Source organism: Canis lupus, chromosome 2 (genome assembly GCF_048164855.1).
Source record: "Canis lupus baileyi chromosome 2, mCanLup2.hap1, whole genome shotgun sequence".
Lineage (NCBI taxonomy): Eukaryota > Metazoa > Chordata > Mammalia > Carnivora > Canidae > Canis > Canis lupus.
In genome coordinates, this window is record NC_132839.1 from 32,449,445 (window position 1) to 32,467,075 (window position 17,631).

General features: G+C 35.7%; 1 pseudogene; it reads right to left on the reverse strand.

Annotated features, from left to right (window-relative positions):
- Positions 1-13,517: 13,517 nt before the first annotated feature.
- Positions 13,518-16,932, reverse strand: LOC140615201 (olfactory receptor 6C2-like; annotated as a pseudogene).
- Between the last annotated feature and the right edge of the window lie 699 nt (positions 16,933-17,631).

A 17,631-nucleotide genomic window follows, 5' to 3' on the forward strand; every position in this document is an offset into this window, starting at 1 on the left:
TCTAATGTGTTCTCCAGCTTCTTCAGTAAGTAGTCCACTTTTTTTTCTGTCCCAGGGTCTCTACCATTCTTTTGGAAAACCTAGTAAGTAAACAATTTGCTATATGAAAGGTTAAATACTTAAGTAAATGTGGTTATAACCTTCTTGTTACTGTAGAATTAGAAAATGGATCAATGCTAAGCTTTCTAAAGCTGGCAATAATTTTGAACTATCAATTCTAGAGATATTTTTAATTGAAAAAGACTTCTGATGATGAAATTCAATCACATAAGAGATGCTTCTGGGTATGGAAATCCATTTTTCTCTCTTCAAATTAATTTTCAAATCTTGCTAGGATAACAGCTAACATTTCTAGAACATTTATTAAGTGACAGATATTGTGCTAAATGTTTTATGTGGTTTATCGCAATTAATCTTCACAGCAACTCTCTGAGTTATGTCGTATTATAATCTACATTTTATAGATGAGGAGCTTGAGGCTCATAAGTTCTAGGTATCACCTAAGGTACCATCTGGGGTATTATCCGATCCACCTAGGGTAAAGTAGGGATATGGAAACAAGTGGTTTGACTTCAGAGACTTAGCTTCTAAATATTTCAAAATAATGCCTTTTAATTTGTTTACTTTACTCAAGTATAAGCTTATCATGATTGGACAAATGGAGAGGACATGGATAATTGACTTCTCCTTGCTTTTGTGCTCCCTGACCCCCACCTTTTTTTTGGAAGAGATAATCTTTTATATGATGCCACCTCTGCTTCCCTAACCACAGTTAACTATTTCAGTTAGTTAACTATTTGTACCAGAATTAGAGGCAATAGTAGGAAGACAATTGCTCTTCAACAATCTAAAATTAATCACATTATAGCTAACCAAACATTTCCCATCTGTATTCATTGTCTCTAGGGCTCCTGATTTCTCTCTTTATTTAAATGGAACAGGATGCTCCCAGAAGACTCCAATTAGTTTTTTGCAAGAATGGTTTTCACCTGGTGGTTGGAAAATATTTCTGAGAAATTGCCTTGAAGTGTATTTCCCTTGAGTCTAAGGAAACATGGTTTTTCCCTTCCCAGTGAGGGATGGACCATGTGCTTTTGCATTGTATAGCTCTCTCCTGGTTTTCAGATAATATTACAGGGAAGTACAACAGTCTCTGACTCTTGCTATCTGCTACAAGGCACCATCCCAAGGAAAACAGAGTCACTCAGATCCTGATCACAGGATACCAAATGTTAAAGGTGATAGGTCAAGTCTCTGGACCCCAGCTGTCTTTCTATCCTATCTACCTAATTCCATCTCTTACTTTTGATATAGGTTTCAAATGCCTTCAATTGATATCTGACTGAGTACTTATTACCCCGGGCTATGCTTTGGGCCCTAAAATTTTTCTTAGTTTTTTCTAAGATTTTTCTAAAATTTTTCTTAGTTTTCAGTATTTAATATTTCTTCATATCCCAATGTCACCATTGAACAATAGCATATAATAGCATATAAATGTCTTAATGTGTTGATTGACCACTAACTTAATGTGTTTACACACATGGGGACCGACATGTTGTAAAACATAAAGCACATGAAAGAAGGTTATATTCTCAGCCTGGAGATTAAAACTTTGTGTTATAGAATATTGGAGGAGACATTTTTATTGTATTGGATTGAGATAAAGGGCTTCCTCAGTATCTTTCATAGGTGACTTGACTGTATCCTCTATAAATCATCTGTTTCTGTTATTAACCTATGTACCTCCCATGAATGGTATTCAAAGATCTTACAGAAAGTCATGTCACTTACCATAGAACAAGGTAATATCTCAAAATTACTATTGATTCTTCTAGAGTATTGTCAATGTTACTTAGCACCCAAATTTTATTCTATTAGTTCCCAGATGGTGAATATATGTTAAAACCAACTTAATTATATTTACCTCTCTTATGGTCTTTCAAGGCTTCTGAGCATACTTTAACCAACGTCCTTAGTATGACTCAAAGCTTGACAGGAATAATGACTAGAAAGTATTAAGTGTAGGGCTTATCACATTTTTTCTGTATACCCCCACACTAGCTCTCACAAAAATTCTTTAAGTTCTCCTCAGGAACTCATACCCATTAATTCCCAGTCACCTTTTCTCTTAAGAAATTTAAAGGACAAAAATTCCAAATATACAGTTTCATTCTCTCAATAGGAAAAATCTTCATGTATTCTGGTTAAGTGAGTTCTTAACATATAAGAGCTCTCTGCACTCTGGGAAATCACTATTCTAGCTTTTTTGAACAGGGAGACAAGGACTCCCACTAAATTTTACATTTACAAAAATAGCAATAGTTATATCCATTTAGGATGCAACAGCTGTGGAGGGATCAATTAAGTGAACGAAGAAAAGATTCCCTTGAGAGTCCAGGTTCAAAAGTCACTAGTTAATCTACAGTGTAATGAACTAGAATGAATTCTTTTCAATAAAAGCTTTAAGTATCTATCAGAAGGAAGAGTGTCTTTGGAGACAGGAAGATGTAACAATAGGTTACGTGCAAAATAATGAGTCAGATGAACCGTCAGAAGGTTAGATTAGAAGGTTAGATTCTCTCCATATGCCTAGGGATATTTCAGCTGAACTCAAGAAAGAAGCTGCTCAGAATTTGCTGAGGGAATCTGGATTTGGATGAAGTCCTATCACTCTGTGTCATAGTGGAAACAGTTCCCTCCCTCTATCCTAAGCAGCTTTTTCTTCCCGTGACCATTCTTTGTTAAGACATCACAAACAATCAGGGAAATTTGTGTTCAGTTTTTTCTCATTTTTGACTTAAGTTTCAAGATCAGTTGCTGTCCATGTTGGTCAAAGGGCACAAACTTGGAGTTATGTGGGATGAATAAGTCTCGATCTAATGCACATTATATGAACTATAGTTAGTGATACTGTATTGACTCTCAGAAATTTGCTGAGTGCTCTCCGTGTGCATGCACACACATACACACACACCTACTCACACATACAGAATTAATGGTGAGAAGATAGGTTAATTAGCTTGACTGTTGTAATAGTTTCATTATGTGTATGTATACCAAATTATCATATACACCTTAAATATATAAAATTAAATTTAAAAAAGGTCAGCTGCTGTCCAACCCAAAACAAAAATTGATGCAAATAGTATAGGATTATAACTTTATATATATGATTTTGTTTATATATTTAATCAATAGTTTTTATAGAATATTTTTCTCCATTCAGTACACTATTATATATTTGATTGAGGTAAGAATGTAGGAGTATCTAATGTTACATAACATAGTTACATAAAATATAGTTTATATTTTAGCTAGGTAAATAATATTAATTGAGCTCTTCTTTGGCCTAGTTCTGTGCCAAATACTCTTATTGTATTGTCTTTTATAATCTTTATGACATTAGTATGTGGATTATATGACTATCTACATTTTATGGTTAAAAATTGAGAAGTTGAAAATTAAGAAGCTAAATAATTTTCCCAAGGCCATGTATTTGCTAAGAGAGTTTAGACTTGAACTCATGTTTGCCTTATGACAAAGTCCAAGCTTTCTAAGTGCACTATATTATCTCTCTACTTCAAAGAACAAGGGCTTAAAGATAATCTGATTAATGATGGGCAAGAAGGGGGTCATAGTGATTAACATTTTTCCCCATAACTCTAGCAGAAATTTACCTCAAAATAGATGTATACTTTTTGAGGAATTGAATGTATTTCAATGATTAACCCAGAAGGATCAAACTGTTTCTAAATAACTTAATTGCATCATAGAACACAAGAATATTTATAGAAATATTTATAGAAACACAAAAATATTGAAGACCCAACAAGGCAAAAATCACCATGCGTAGAATCCAATAAAAGTTATCAGACATGCAGAGAAGCAAAATGTGTGTGTGTGTATTTTTTATATGCACATATATTCTTATTTTATATATATATAATAATTTTACACACATAAAGCATGAGGAAATAAATTAATTGAAAGTGACCCAACCAGACACCAATGTTAGAATTGCCAAGCAAGAACTTTAAAACAGCTATTATAACTTCACTCTATACATCCAAAAAATTAAGTAGAAACAAGGAAAGTATAAAGACTCAAATCAAACTTAGAGATGAAAACTACAGCATGTGAAATAAAAAATAGACTGGATAGGTTTAAACACAGATTATACTTGCAGAAGAAAATATTGGCAAACTTGAAGGCATACTAATAGAAACTATCCAAAATGAAAGAGAGAAAAAATAATTTTTAGAAAGTAGCATCAGTGAGCTGTGTGACCACTTTGAGTAGCCTAAAACACATGTAATTGGAGCCCTTTGGGGATTGGGTTAAGGGCAGAAAACAATTTTTAAAGAAATAATGGCTGAAAAATTTCCAGATTTTATGAAAACTATAAAACCTTAACCAAGAATGTCAGTGAACACTAAACAGAAGAAGCATAAAGAAAACTCCCCCAAGACACATCATAATCAGATTTGGATCCACAGATACAAAATGAAGCAACTCAGTATTGATAAGTATGTGGGTAAATATACATGACATTTTTTGGTAATTTAAAGATCTCTTTAAAGATAATTGCCCATTTTATTATGCTAAGTGAAATAGGTAAATCAGAGAAGGATAATTAAATGGTTTCACCTATATGTGGAGTCTAATAGCACAGAGGATCATAGGGGAAGGGAGGGAAAACTAAATGGGAAGTCATCAAAGAGGGAGACAAGCCATGAGAGACTCTTAACTATAGGAAACAAATTGATGGTTGCTGGAGAGGAAGTGGGTGGGGAGATGTAATTGGATGGTGGGCATTAAGGAGGGCACGTGATGTGATGAGCACTGGGTGTTATATGCAACTGATGGATTACTGAACTTTACATCTGAAACTAATGATGTATTATATGTTGGCTAATTGAATTTAAAATAAAGAAAAAGAAGGAAAAAGATAATTGTCCATATAAATGAAAATACATTTTTGCGTTTATGTAATATGTACAATAGACTGTGTTACAACAATAGCACATTCATTTTGAGTTTATCTTTGTGTCTTGTGTAAAAGAATGGTCCAGATTCATTCTTCTGCGCGTGGCTGTCCAATTTTCTCAGCACCATTTATTGAAGAGACTGTCCTTTTTCCAGTGGATAGTCCTTCCTGCTTTGTTGAATATTAGTTGACCATAGAGTTGAGGGCCCATTTCCGGGTTCTTTATTCTATTCCACTGATCTGTGTGTCTGTTGTTGTGCCAGTACCACACTGCCTTGATGACCACAGCTTTGTAGTATAACCTAAAATCCGGCATTGTGATGCCCCCCGCTCTGGTTTTCTTTTTCAATATTCCCCTGGCTATATAGGGCCTTTTGTGATTCCACACTAATCTTAAAATGATTTGTTCCAATTCTCTGAAGAAAGTCCATGGTATTTTGATAGGGATTGCATTGGACGTGTAAATTGCCCTGGGTAGCATAGATATTTTCACAATATTAACTCCAAATGGATAAAAGACCTAAATGTGAGACAAGAATCTATCAAATCCTAGAGGAGAACAGAGACAAAATCCCTTTTGAACTTGGCCACAGCAACTTCTTGCAAGATACATCTATGAAGGCAAAGGAAACAAAAGCAAAAATGAACTATTGGGATTTGATCAAGATAAAAACCTTCTGCACAGCAAAAGAAACAGTCAACAAAACTAAAAGACAACCTACAGAATGGGAGATTTGCAAATGACGTATCAGATAAAGGGCTAGTATCCAGGATCTATAAAGAGCTTATTAAACTCAACACCAAAGAAACAAACAATCCAATCATGAGATGGGCAAAAGACATGAACAGAAATCTCACAGAGGAAGACATAGACATGGCCAACAAGCACATGAGGAAATGCTCTGCATCACTTGGCATCACGGAAATATAAATCAAAACCACAATGAGATACCACCTCACACCAGTGAGAATGGGGAAAATTAACAAGGCAGGAAACAAAAAATGTTGGAGAGGATGTGGAGAAAGGGGAACCCTCTTGCACTGCTGGTGGGAATGTGAATTGGTACAGCCTCTCTGAAAAACTATTTGGAGGTTCCTCAAAGAGTTTAAAATAGACCTGCCCTATGACCCAGCAATTGTACTGCTGGGGATTTACCCCAAAGGTACAGATGCAGTGAAATGCCGAGACACCTGCACCACGATGTTTATAGCAGCAATGTCCACAATAGCCAAACTGTGGAAGGAGCCTCGGTGTCCATCGAAAGATGAATGGATAAAGAAGATGTGGTCTACGTATACAATGGGATATTACTCAGCCATTAGAAATGATGAACACCCACCATTTCCTTCTATGTGGATGGAACTAGAGAGTATTATGCTAAGTGAAGTAAGCCAATTGGAGAAGGACAATCATTATATGGTTTCACTCATGTGGGAAATATAAAAAATAGTGAAAGGGATTATAGGGGAAAGGAGAGAAAATGAGTGGGAAAAAATCAGAGAGGGTGACAATCCATGAGAGACTCCTAACTCTGGGAAACAAACAGCATAGTGGAAGGAGAGGTGGGCGGGGGGATGTGGTGACTGGGTGATGGGCACTGAGCGGGGCTCTTGAGGGGTCGAGCACTGGGTGTTATGCTATATGTTGGCAAATCGAACTCCAATAAAAAATTTACAAAAAATATGTAGCAAAAAATGTGTGACAACAGAAGGGGCAAAATGAAAGTATACCATTATAAGATTCTTACACTACATCTGTAATGGTGTTAACATTATTTGAATGTAAACTGTTATAAGTTAAAGATCTATTAACCCTAAAGATGTTTTGACCCTAGAGTAACCATGTAACAAAACAAAAACCTGGAATGCATAATGATAAGTTAAAGAAGCCAGTCTGAAAAGACTACGTACTACATGACTCCAACCAAATGACATTCTGGAAAAGGCAAAACTTTGGAGACATAAAAACAATCGGTCATTACCAGGGATGAGCAAGTAATTTTGGGGCAGTGAAAATAGTGATCAGCACTAAGGCAGGAAAACATAAGAATCATGTCAATTGAACATGAAGCATTAGACTAGTTTTTATTTTCAGATGACATGATCATCAATATAGAAAGTCAATGGGAAACACAAAATTGATGCTAAAACTGTATCTTTGGGGTAAATCCCCAGCAGTGCAATTGCTGGGTTGTAGGGCAGATCTATTTTTAACTCTTTGAGGAACCTCCACACAGTTACCATTTGCTTCGACGTGGATGCAACTGGAGGGTATTATGCTGAGTGAAATAAGTGAATCGGAGGACAAACATTATATGGTCTCATTCATTTGGGGAATATAAAAAATAGTGAAAGGGAATAAAAGGGAAAGGAGAAAAATGAGTGGGAAATATCAGAAAGGGAGACAGAACATGAAAGACTCCTAACTCTGGGAAACGAACTAGGGGTGGTGGAAGGGGAGGTGGGAGGGGAGTGGGGGTGACTGGGTGACGGGCACTGAGGGGGGCACTTGACGGGATGAGCACTGGTTGTTATTCTGTATGTTGGCAAATTTAACACCAATAAAAAATAAATTTATAAAAATAATAAAAAATAAAATAAAACTAATAAGTGAGCTTAGGACAGTGACAAGATACCAGGTCAATTTATAAATATTAATTGAGTTTCTATATACTAATAATGAATAATTGGAATATAAAAATAAAGAATACAGTTTACATAAAAACATGAATTACTTAGGGATAAATCTGACAGAAGTTGTGTGGTTTTTGAATGCTTAAAACTATAAATCAGGGCAGCCCTGGTGGTGCAGTGGTTTAGCTCCTGCCTTCAGCCCAGGGTGTGATCCTGGAGATCCCAGATCCAGTCCCATGTCAGGCTCCCTGCATGGAGCCTGTTTCTCCCTCTGCCTGTGTCTCTCCCTCTCTCTCTGTGTGTCTTTCATGAATAAATAAATAAAATTTAAAAAAATTATAAATCATTGTAGGAGGATTACGGAAGGCCTAAAATGGAGCGAGAACGTATTCATGGATCAGTAGACTTAATAGTGTTAAGATTGCAATCACAATCAAAATTCTAACGGGCTTTCTTTTTCAAGAGAGAATTTAACTAGCTGGCATTTAAAATTTGTGTGTAAAAGCAAAGGACCTAGATAGACAAAACAATGTTGAAGAAAGAAATTTGGAGGGCTTATGATTCTTCATGTTAATTGTCTATTTGTCTCAGGAGCAGTATATTTCCAGTTATCTAGATTTAAACTCTCCAAGTGTTTCTTTTCACTTTATATTAATCAGTCAGTAAGTAACACTAATTATTTCTAATTTTTATATCTGCATTAAACATTTTGCTTAGGTAGAAAGATTTGAAAAAAAAAAAAAAAAAGATTTGCCCAGGAGTTTTGAAGTATATTCTCATTAATTGGTTTAATCTAGTTTTTTTAAAAAAATTATTTATTTATTTATGATAGTCACACAGAGAGAGAGAGAGAGAGAGGCAGAGACACAGGCAGAGGGAGAAGCAGGCTCCATGCACCGGGAGCCCGACATGGGATTCGATCCCGGGTCTCCAGGATCGCGCCCTGGGCCAAAGGCAGGCGCCGAACGCCAGCGCAGCCCAGGGATCCCTAGTTTTTTGTTTTTAAAGAAATACTGTCTGCTTACATTTTGTGTGTGTGTCTGAGTTCTCTTATTTGTAATGCAAGAATGATAATGGTAGTTTGTTCATAATAATGAATAATAACAATATATTGATGATAGTGAGATACAACATATACTGGTTTTGATTCTATTATTACTATCCGTGTTTCTTAGAATAGTGCCTGGGACATAGTAAATAGCATAAATGCAATTAACTATTTCACTTGATTACAGGGAATTCTCTCTTGTATTGAAAGCACAAATGATCTGTGCCACTTATGTGGCATTTCAGTATCTTTTGCCTCATGCAATTTCTTGTATTGTTAACTTTTCATGGCTGTATATTTTATATACTGTTTTGTTGTGGCAGATTTACTCTGTTGTATTTTGTACACTGCATAGAAAAATGTTGGACCTACATTCAAATATTTATTAAACTATATACAAAACATGCGTTGAAGCCCAGAGAATTTCTAGAGCTCCTTCTCAGGAGAAATGACGACTTGAACAAAAGACATTAACTTTCTGGGGAGCTTTTTAAAAAAAAACTTTTTTTAGGTTTTTTAATATCAAAAGTAACAACATTTTTTTTCTCTCTTCAGAGCAGCCTCTTTGGGATCAATTGTACTGACAATACATTCTCTGGGGGTCATGATTCTGAGAGACTAATAAAGATCCTTTATTGCCATCTTCAATAACAAAAGTTCAAGAGATGTTTAAGAGAAGTCATCCCAGGGATACTGGTGAGGGTAGTGAGGAAATTGCAATGGGAGGTCAAACACAGGTCACCAGCAGGTTAAAGAAAAGAATGAGAGAAGCGAAACAGTGGGTTGAATGACGTCCTTGCAGTGAGGAGCCTGCAGGAGAGATCTTTAAATTTTCTTTATGCTAAAAAAATAAAAAATAAAAATAAAAATAAAATTTTCTTTATGCTGAGTGAAATAAGTCAATCGGAGAAGGACAAACATTATATGTTCTCATTCATTTGGGGAACATAAATAATAGTGAAAGGGTATAGGGGAAGGGAGAAGAGGTGTGTGGGAAATATCAGAATGGGAGACAGAACATGAAGACTCCTAACTCTGGGAAACGAACTAGGAGTGGTGGAAGGGGAGGAGGGCGGGGGGTGGGGGTGAATGGGTGACGGGCACTGAGGGGGGCACTTGACGGGATGAGCACTGGGTGTTATTCTGTATGTTGGCAAATTGAACACCAATAAAAAATAAATTTATAAAAAAATAAATTTTCTTTCAAACCCATCACTTAAAACAAAAGAACCCATCAGTTAAGCCATACGTTTTTCAGCATGGAGAAAATATGGTCTCATTCATTTGGGGAATATAAAAAATAGTGAAAGGGAATAAAGGGGAAAGGAGAAAAATGAGTGGGAAATATCAGAAAGGGAGACAGAACATGAGAGACTCCTAACTCTGGGAAACGGGCTAGGGGTGGTGGAAGGGAGGTGGGCAGGGGGTGGGGGTGACTGGGTGACGGGCACTGAGGGGGGCACTTGACAGGATGAGCACTGGGTGTTATTCTATATGTTGACAAATTGAACACCAATAAAAATAAATTTATAAAAAATAGTTGTCATTTAACTTGAGGACTGTATTTATTTTTTAATAGACTTATTTATTTTATTTTTTGTATTTTTTTATTGGAATTCCATTTGCCAACATATAGCATAACACCCAGTGTTCATTCCGTCAAGTGCCCCCCCCCAGTGCCCATCAGTAGACTTAATGTTTTTAGAATAATTTTAGATATGCAGAAAAATTGTATAGGTAGTATAGCTGGTTCCCATATATCATATGCTCAGTTTCCCCTATTATTAACATCTCACATTAATATGATGGATTTGTTACAATTAACGAACCAATGTTGATATATTATTTTAAAATAAAATCTATAGTTTTTATTCAGATTTTCTGAGTTTTAACCTTTCAATATATTTTTTCTATTGCAATATCTCATTTAGGATACCACATTACATTTAGTTGTTATGCTATCTTTTTGCTCCTCTTGACTATGACAATTTCTCAGACTTTCCTTATTTTTGAAGACTGACAGTTTTGAGAGTTACTGGTCAGATATTTTATAGAATACTCCAGTTTTGAAATTTGTCTGATGCTATTGGGAAGACCACAGAGGTAAAGTGCATTTTTATTGTCAGTTTTTCCACTGTAAAGTTTTTGTAAAGTTTTCTCTTTCTTTAGTATGGAGTATCTACACAAATTATTTGGAATACTTCTACGTAGGAGGTTTGTCTCTTCTCCCTCACTTATTAATTCATTCAATCATTTATTTATATAAGTATGAATTCTTGGATATCTATTTTATTCTTTGGGTTATTATCTACTACTATTCTATTTATTTTCTTATCCAAATTGTTCCAACTTTTGCCATTAGAAGTTCTTTTAGTGCTTTCTCTGTTTCTTGAACATACCTCATCAATGTGATTGTATTTATTTTTATTTTCCAAAAAGGCCATACTTAAAGAAGGGTTCTAGACACCAAGGGAAGGAGTGAATTTGGGAGGTCTTGTTTACATAGAAGCATCATCTTTTTCCTTTTTGAGGGTGGAACACAAGTTCCATGAGGTCAGAAACCTTGTCCTATCTGTTCATTAAGAGTATCTGGAATATGGTAGTTAGTATGTTGGATGAATAAATTAAAGAATGATGACATGTCTTAGATGGAAGCAGGAGAAAGAGTGTGAACAATTGTAGTGTGAGGTTTAAGTGATACCAAATTAGATTATATCTAATTACGGGCACCTGGGTGGCTTATTTGGTTAAGCATATGCCCTCAGCTCAAGTCATGGTCTCAGGGTCCTGGGATCAAGTTCCAAGTTGGGCTCCCTGTTCAGTGAGGAGTCTGCTCTCCTTCTCTCTCTCTGCTCCTCCTCATTGCTTGTGTGCTCTCTCTCTCTCTGCTCTCTCAAATAAATAAATTAACTCTTTAAATAGATATTTTAAAAAGATTGTATCTAATTAGGAACGGAGAATGTGGTTTCATTAGAATTGTTGGAGCAAAGTTAAGTCAAACAATGAGGAAATATTAATAAATATTTCTGTCATATATTATTGAACTATATGAGACTTCTTATAAAAAGAGTTCAGGTCAGATGGTTAGATCTGTACAACTGACACCTAGTGTAGAGGTGATAAACTGGCATTATTATGAAGAAAATTTTGAAATACTTTCTTTGTCAAAGATATTTGCCCTTGGGGAATTATAGAGACAAGGTTAAACATATAGAACATTTCAATGCAAACCAATTGGGAAATAACAAAATATGTGGAATTAACAAGAATTCCTATGGGGTGTATAGAAATAGAAAATCGTTTTTGGAAGAAAGGATGAGGGGAGGCAAATGGAAGATGAATTCGAATGGGGCCGGGGAAATCACTTATGTTTGAATAGGGTATAAATGGATTTGATTAGGGGCAAACGAAGGATATTTCAGGTAGGTGACTATCATGTGAAAAGTTTATATTTTGGATTAGGGTTAATGTTGAGGAGTTGCAGAAAATGTTTGGATTGGTGAAGTTGAACATAGATTTTTCACAACTCCTGATTGCTAAGAGAATGAGTTTCAAAAGTAAGAATGAGAAGATTCTAGAAGATTTAAAGCAAGAAGTGAACTAATTAAAATAGTGTTTTAGGATAATAAATACTGTGATACTGCTTAGGATGACTAATACAGAGGAGAGATTATAAATGCGATATCATTAGGAAGTTGTCAAGATAATTCTGGTTGAGAGATACAATTTTAGATTAGAAGTATTACAGGAATGACAAAGAAGAACTTTTTGACAGAAGAAAATGATAACATTGAGTGACTGAAATAAAGGATTTAGAAGGAAGAGCTGAGGAAGAGTAGGCTAACATAAAAATTTGCCCCTTCCGGGTAACCTACACATAAAATTAGGTTCAACAAAGTTCTGAGTTCAAACTGGGCAAGGTATAAAGTCATGATCAATTTCAGTAATATTTGAGTTATGTTTGGGAACTGGAGTTGGGTCCAAATGTGACCTCAGTTATTTGATGCACTACCTCCAGTTCCAAAGACCTGACAAGATGCAACTCTTTTTCTTTTTCTCTTACTGAGCAAGTGAACAAGAGGAGAATATCTCATTATCCATATCAGAAGTAGAGGATTATCTTTCATGAACCTACTGAATTTCCAATATTGGACCTATCCAAATGCACTTGGTTCTTGAATGGCAAATTAGTCAGGATAGGTTTTTGAATCTACAATATTCTTATCTTTCTTCATCATCGCCCAAACCAAACAATGAGATTCATAGACAACCTCTGTTAAGGATTCATGACTCAGGTGATCAACCCAACTACTAAACATATATATCATGTAGATGCATGCTTAAGTTAATTATCAGAAGGGAAGCTGGGGAACATGTAGTGGGATTTTGTTGGTTTTTAAAGAAATTTTAAATGAAAAAAGAGGAAAGGCCTTGGAGAAGAGTTCTATTTACCTTGAATATTTTTGAAGTATAGAAGAAACTTATATGATGGTCATTACCTTGTATGAACAACTGAAAATAAAGAGTACAACATAAAAATACATTTGAGCAGTTGGATGATGTTTAATAAGCATATATATATATAAAACACACAACTTTCACAATTACTGTTTCTATCCTTTGTTATTTTATTTATTTTATTTTATTATTTTTTTGTTTCTATCCTTTGATAGAAAAAAGTCCAATGATTTGGTCCAAGCTTCCTGAATGACTATTACTTTTTTCCTCCACATCTTCCCCCTCTCTTTTTTCTAAGTCTATTTTTATTTTTTTAACATTTATTTATTTATTGTATATTTTTTATTGGAGTTCGATTTACCAACATATATCATAACACCCAGTGCTCATCCTGTCAAGTGTCCCCCTCAGTGCCCGTCACCCAGTCACCCCAATCCCCTGCCCACCTCCCTTTCCACTACCCCTTGTTCATTTCCCAGAGTTAGGTGTCTCTCATGTTTTGTCACCCTCACTGATATTTCCCACTCATTTTCTCTCCTTTCCCCTTTATTCCCTTTCACTACTTTTTATATTCCCCAAATGAATGAGACCTTATAATGATTGTCCTTCTCCGATTGATTTACTTCACTCAGCATAATACCCTCCAGTTCCAACCACATTGAAGAAAATGGTGGGTATTTGTTGTTTCTAATGGCGAGTAATATTCCATTGTATACATAGACCACATCTTCTTTATCCATTCATCTTTTGATGGTCACCGAGGCTCCTTCCACAGTGGACATTGCTGCTATAAATATTGGGGTGCAGGTGTCCTGCCATTTCACTGCATCTGTATCTTTGGGGTAAATCCCCAGCAGTGCAATTGCTAGGTCATAGGGCCACTCTATTTTTAACTCTTTTTCACACAGTTTTCCAGAGTGGTTGTACCAGTTCACATTCCCACCAACAGCTTTTTTTTTCACACTATACCTGGATTGTATCTTCAGTAGTCAGACTGTGCTAAGCAACCAAATGCCCCTTCTCAAATTAGCAATATTTTTGATGTTTTAGTCAAGGCTCCTAATCTCTAACATTCCTCTTTTTTAGAAATTGAGGTAAATTGGTATATATCATTATGTTTCAGGTATACAGCATTAAGATTGACATCTGTATACATTACAAAGGGATTACCATCACAAATCTAGTTACCATCCACCACCATACACTTGGCCTCTTTCACCTATTTTGCCCATCCCTCACTAACATTCTTCTTAAATTAAGGGATAATGTAAGTCTGGATATTGAAGAAGTTATCTAAGTAGGACTTAGTTGTGCTGCCCCTAAATTCAGTCTTGTTCTCCTTGAGTCTATGTTTAAACACCATCAAGCAATGACAGTAGAACACATTCAGTATTCGGAAAACTATTCTTTCAATTCTGTAGTTATATCATATTTCATGATATAGTACACTCAAAAAATTTCCGGAATGGGCAGTGGAAACGTTTTTGTGGAAATATTCGTTAACCATTTATTTGGCAAATTCATGGATGGGTTATTCAGATTTAAAATTAACCTAGCCTCAAAAAAATCAATAGTCTCTTACTTCTTTGTGAGAAATACAATCCATTTTACTGTGTCTTTTTTTTTATTTTATTTTTTTACTGTGTCTTTGAAGGCATCTTTCACTTGTTTGTTTCAAAGCGTATAAATGAATGGGTTAAACAAAGGAGCAACTGAAGTAGTGAGCACAGACACTACTTTATTAATAGCTACTCCTTCCTTTGCTGAAGGTTTGATGTAGATGAAGATGCAGCTGCCATAAGTGATGAAAACCACAATCATATGGGAAGAGCAGGTGGAAAAGGCCTTTTTCCTTTGTTGGGCAGAAGGGAATCTTAGAATGGTCTTAATGATGTAGGTATAGGAGAAGACTACACACACTAAGGTAATAATGAGTGTCAGTATGGCAAAACTCAGAACAATTCTCTCTATTAAGACTGTGTCTGAGCAGGTTATCTGTAAAATTGGAGATGCATCACAGCCAAAATGATCAATCACATTTGAGTCACAGAATTCCAGCTGGAGGCCCAGGCCAAGAGGCGGGAGGATGATTAACGGGCCAGCAAACCAACAGCAGAGAACGAGGGTAGTGCAGACTCTGTTGTTCATGATAGTTGTATAATGCAGGGGCTTGCAAATGGCCACATAGCGGTCATAGGACATGGCGGCAAGGAGAAAAAATTCTGTTGCTCCAAAGAAGACAACAAAGAATAACTGGGTGGCACAAGCATTATAGGAAACAGTATTATCTCCAGTGGTCATAGTATACAGGAATCTGGGAATACAGACAGTGGTGAATGAGACTTCTAAGAAAGAGAAATTTCAGAGGAAAAAACACATGGGAGTTTTAAGATTGGAGTCCACCAGTGTGAGGGTGATAATGATGAGGTTTCCAGTTACACTCAACATGTAGGTGAGAAACAAAAATACAAAGAGCAGAACTTGTATTTTTGGGTCATCTGTCAATCCTAGCAGGATGAATGTTGTTACTACTGTATGATTTCTCATTACTGCCTTGCACCAGGAGGGATTTTGCCCGGAGAAAGAAGTGTCATAAGAAGCTAGTACTGGAACCTGAAGGAGGACATTCTGGCAAGCCTGCTTACATGCACTTTCTTCTTTTAGTTAATTTAATTTGTTAGCATAGAGACTTCTATGGGAAAGGTTTAGTATGGATCTTGTGCTTTTAACTAGAAAGCATATTTCCAAAGATGTCAAATAAACACAAAACAAAACATAAATCATATGTCTGATTTACAGTTTCTCAGCAATATTGCCTTTTGTACAGATTTTATTTGTCTTTATCCTGGAGGCAGTTATGTCAGTTTTCAGCTCCCCCCATCCTTATTTTCTTTAGTTTTGTTCACACTATACTGAAATGCTCTATTTTCAAAACCAAGAAGGATCTGTTATTTTGTATTTTTTTGTGTTTTAAAATTAAAACTTATTTTTTTGAGCAATCTTAGCATCACAGCAAAATTGAGGGGAAGGTACAGAAATATTCCATATGCTTCCTGCCTTTACAAATGCATAGCCTCTCCTGTTACTAACACCCCCCACCAGAGTGGTACCTTTGTTACAAATGATGAACTTATATGGACACGTCAAAGTATATAATTTACATTATGGTTCACTCATGTTGTACATTGTAAGGATTTGGACAGATATTTAGTATCTTATATTGATCATAATTTGTCGTATGCAGATTAACACTAGAGCATTCATTTATAGTTAGTTCTGCTCTCTGTACTTTGAATGATTTCTAAATAGGGAGATAAAACTTTAAAATACAAAGATGTAGTTTTGTTTTTCACCCCATGTTTAGGCAAATGAAAGTATTTTTAAGCCAGGCTCGGACTGCTTAGGCAGGGGTTTCCTGAAGTGGTATAATGAAATTTTTTTTCTGGAACTTAAATATAAACCCAATTTATCTGTACTTTATATATGTCCTGTTGTGATGTTTTGGGTCCTGGATGGAGTCCAGAGGGGATGATCTGTCCAATTTGTTCTTTGCCAGCCTGATTGGCCTGACCAACTCAGTGTTCTTCACAGCACTCAGCCTTCAGAATCTGTCTTAGGGTTTATCTTAGTGACCTCTTTGAACAATTTGTGTTCTTGCCTGCTTCAATTCAACTTTCCTCACTAGTAAATCAGCTCCCTAACCCTACAGCTTATGTTCTCTGAGTTTTGATGTATGTAACTTGCCCAAACAACATCCAGAAACAAATGGACACAATATGAGCCAATCTTTGTAGCCATAGTATAAAGTACCTTACCTTTCTCAGTGACATTTGTCACTGTCCATTTCTGCACCTCCAAGGAGTGTTAAGCCTCCCTATGCCCAATGTACATTTCTTCCCCCCAGAAATCTCTTTAGATAGGTGCTCAGGAAATTCCCTCCCCTCCTTCATGTCAAAACTTAGCCTCATTGAGGTTTGTGTTTCAAGCAGCTGCTTGAAGGTATCTAGGTATCCATCCTGTAAAAAAAAATCGGTAAGAAAAAAAAATCGGTAAGTGCAACCTCTCTGGGAATATCAAAGTTAACAATAACTTGATATATTGTCCAATAATATGTCTTAGGATTTTATTGGGGGTAAATGATTGTTAATGAGCAAATTTAGGCATACTCAGTGTTTGTAGGGAAATCCTATACACTTCTACGAGAGTGAAAACTACTTTTTTATGTTTCAAAAAATTGTCCTAGTTGTATCCAGTGTATGTTTTCTGAATAGAGAATCAAAATTATGTTAGGTTACTCTTGCATTGCTCAAGTAAATAATCTACATTTATTCATTAAAATAAATATCTAATAAGCCTCTGTTATTTAAAGAACATAGTATCAGAGAGTGGAGCTCCAATCATTTGCAGGTTGAGCTCCCTCAAGCTTTCTGGCTGCCCGTAGAAGATAGTATTTCATTTTGGTGCATACTCAGTGACATGGTAACACAAGATAACAGTGAAAATA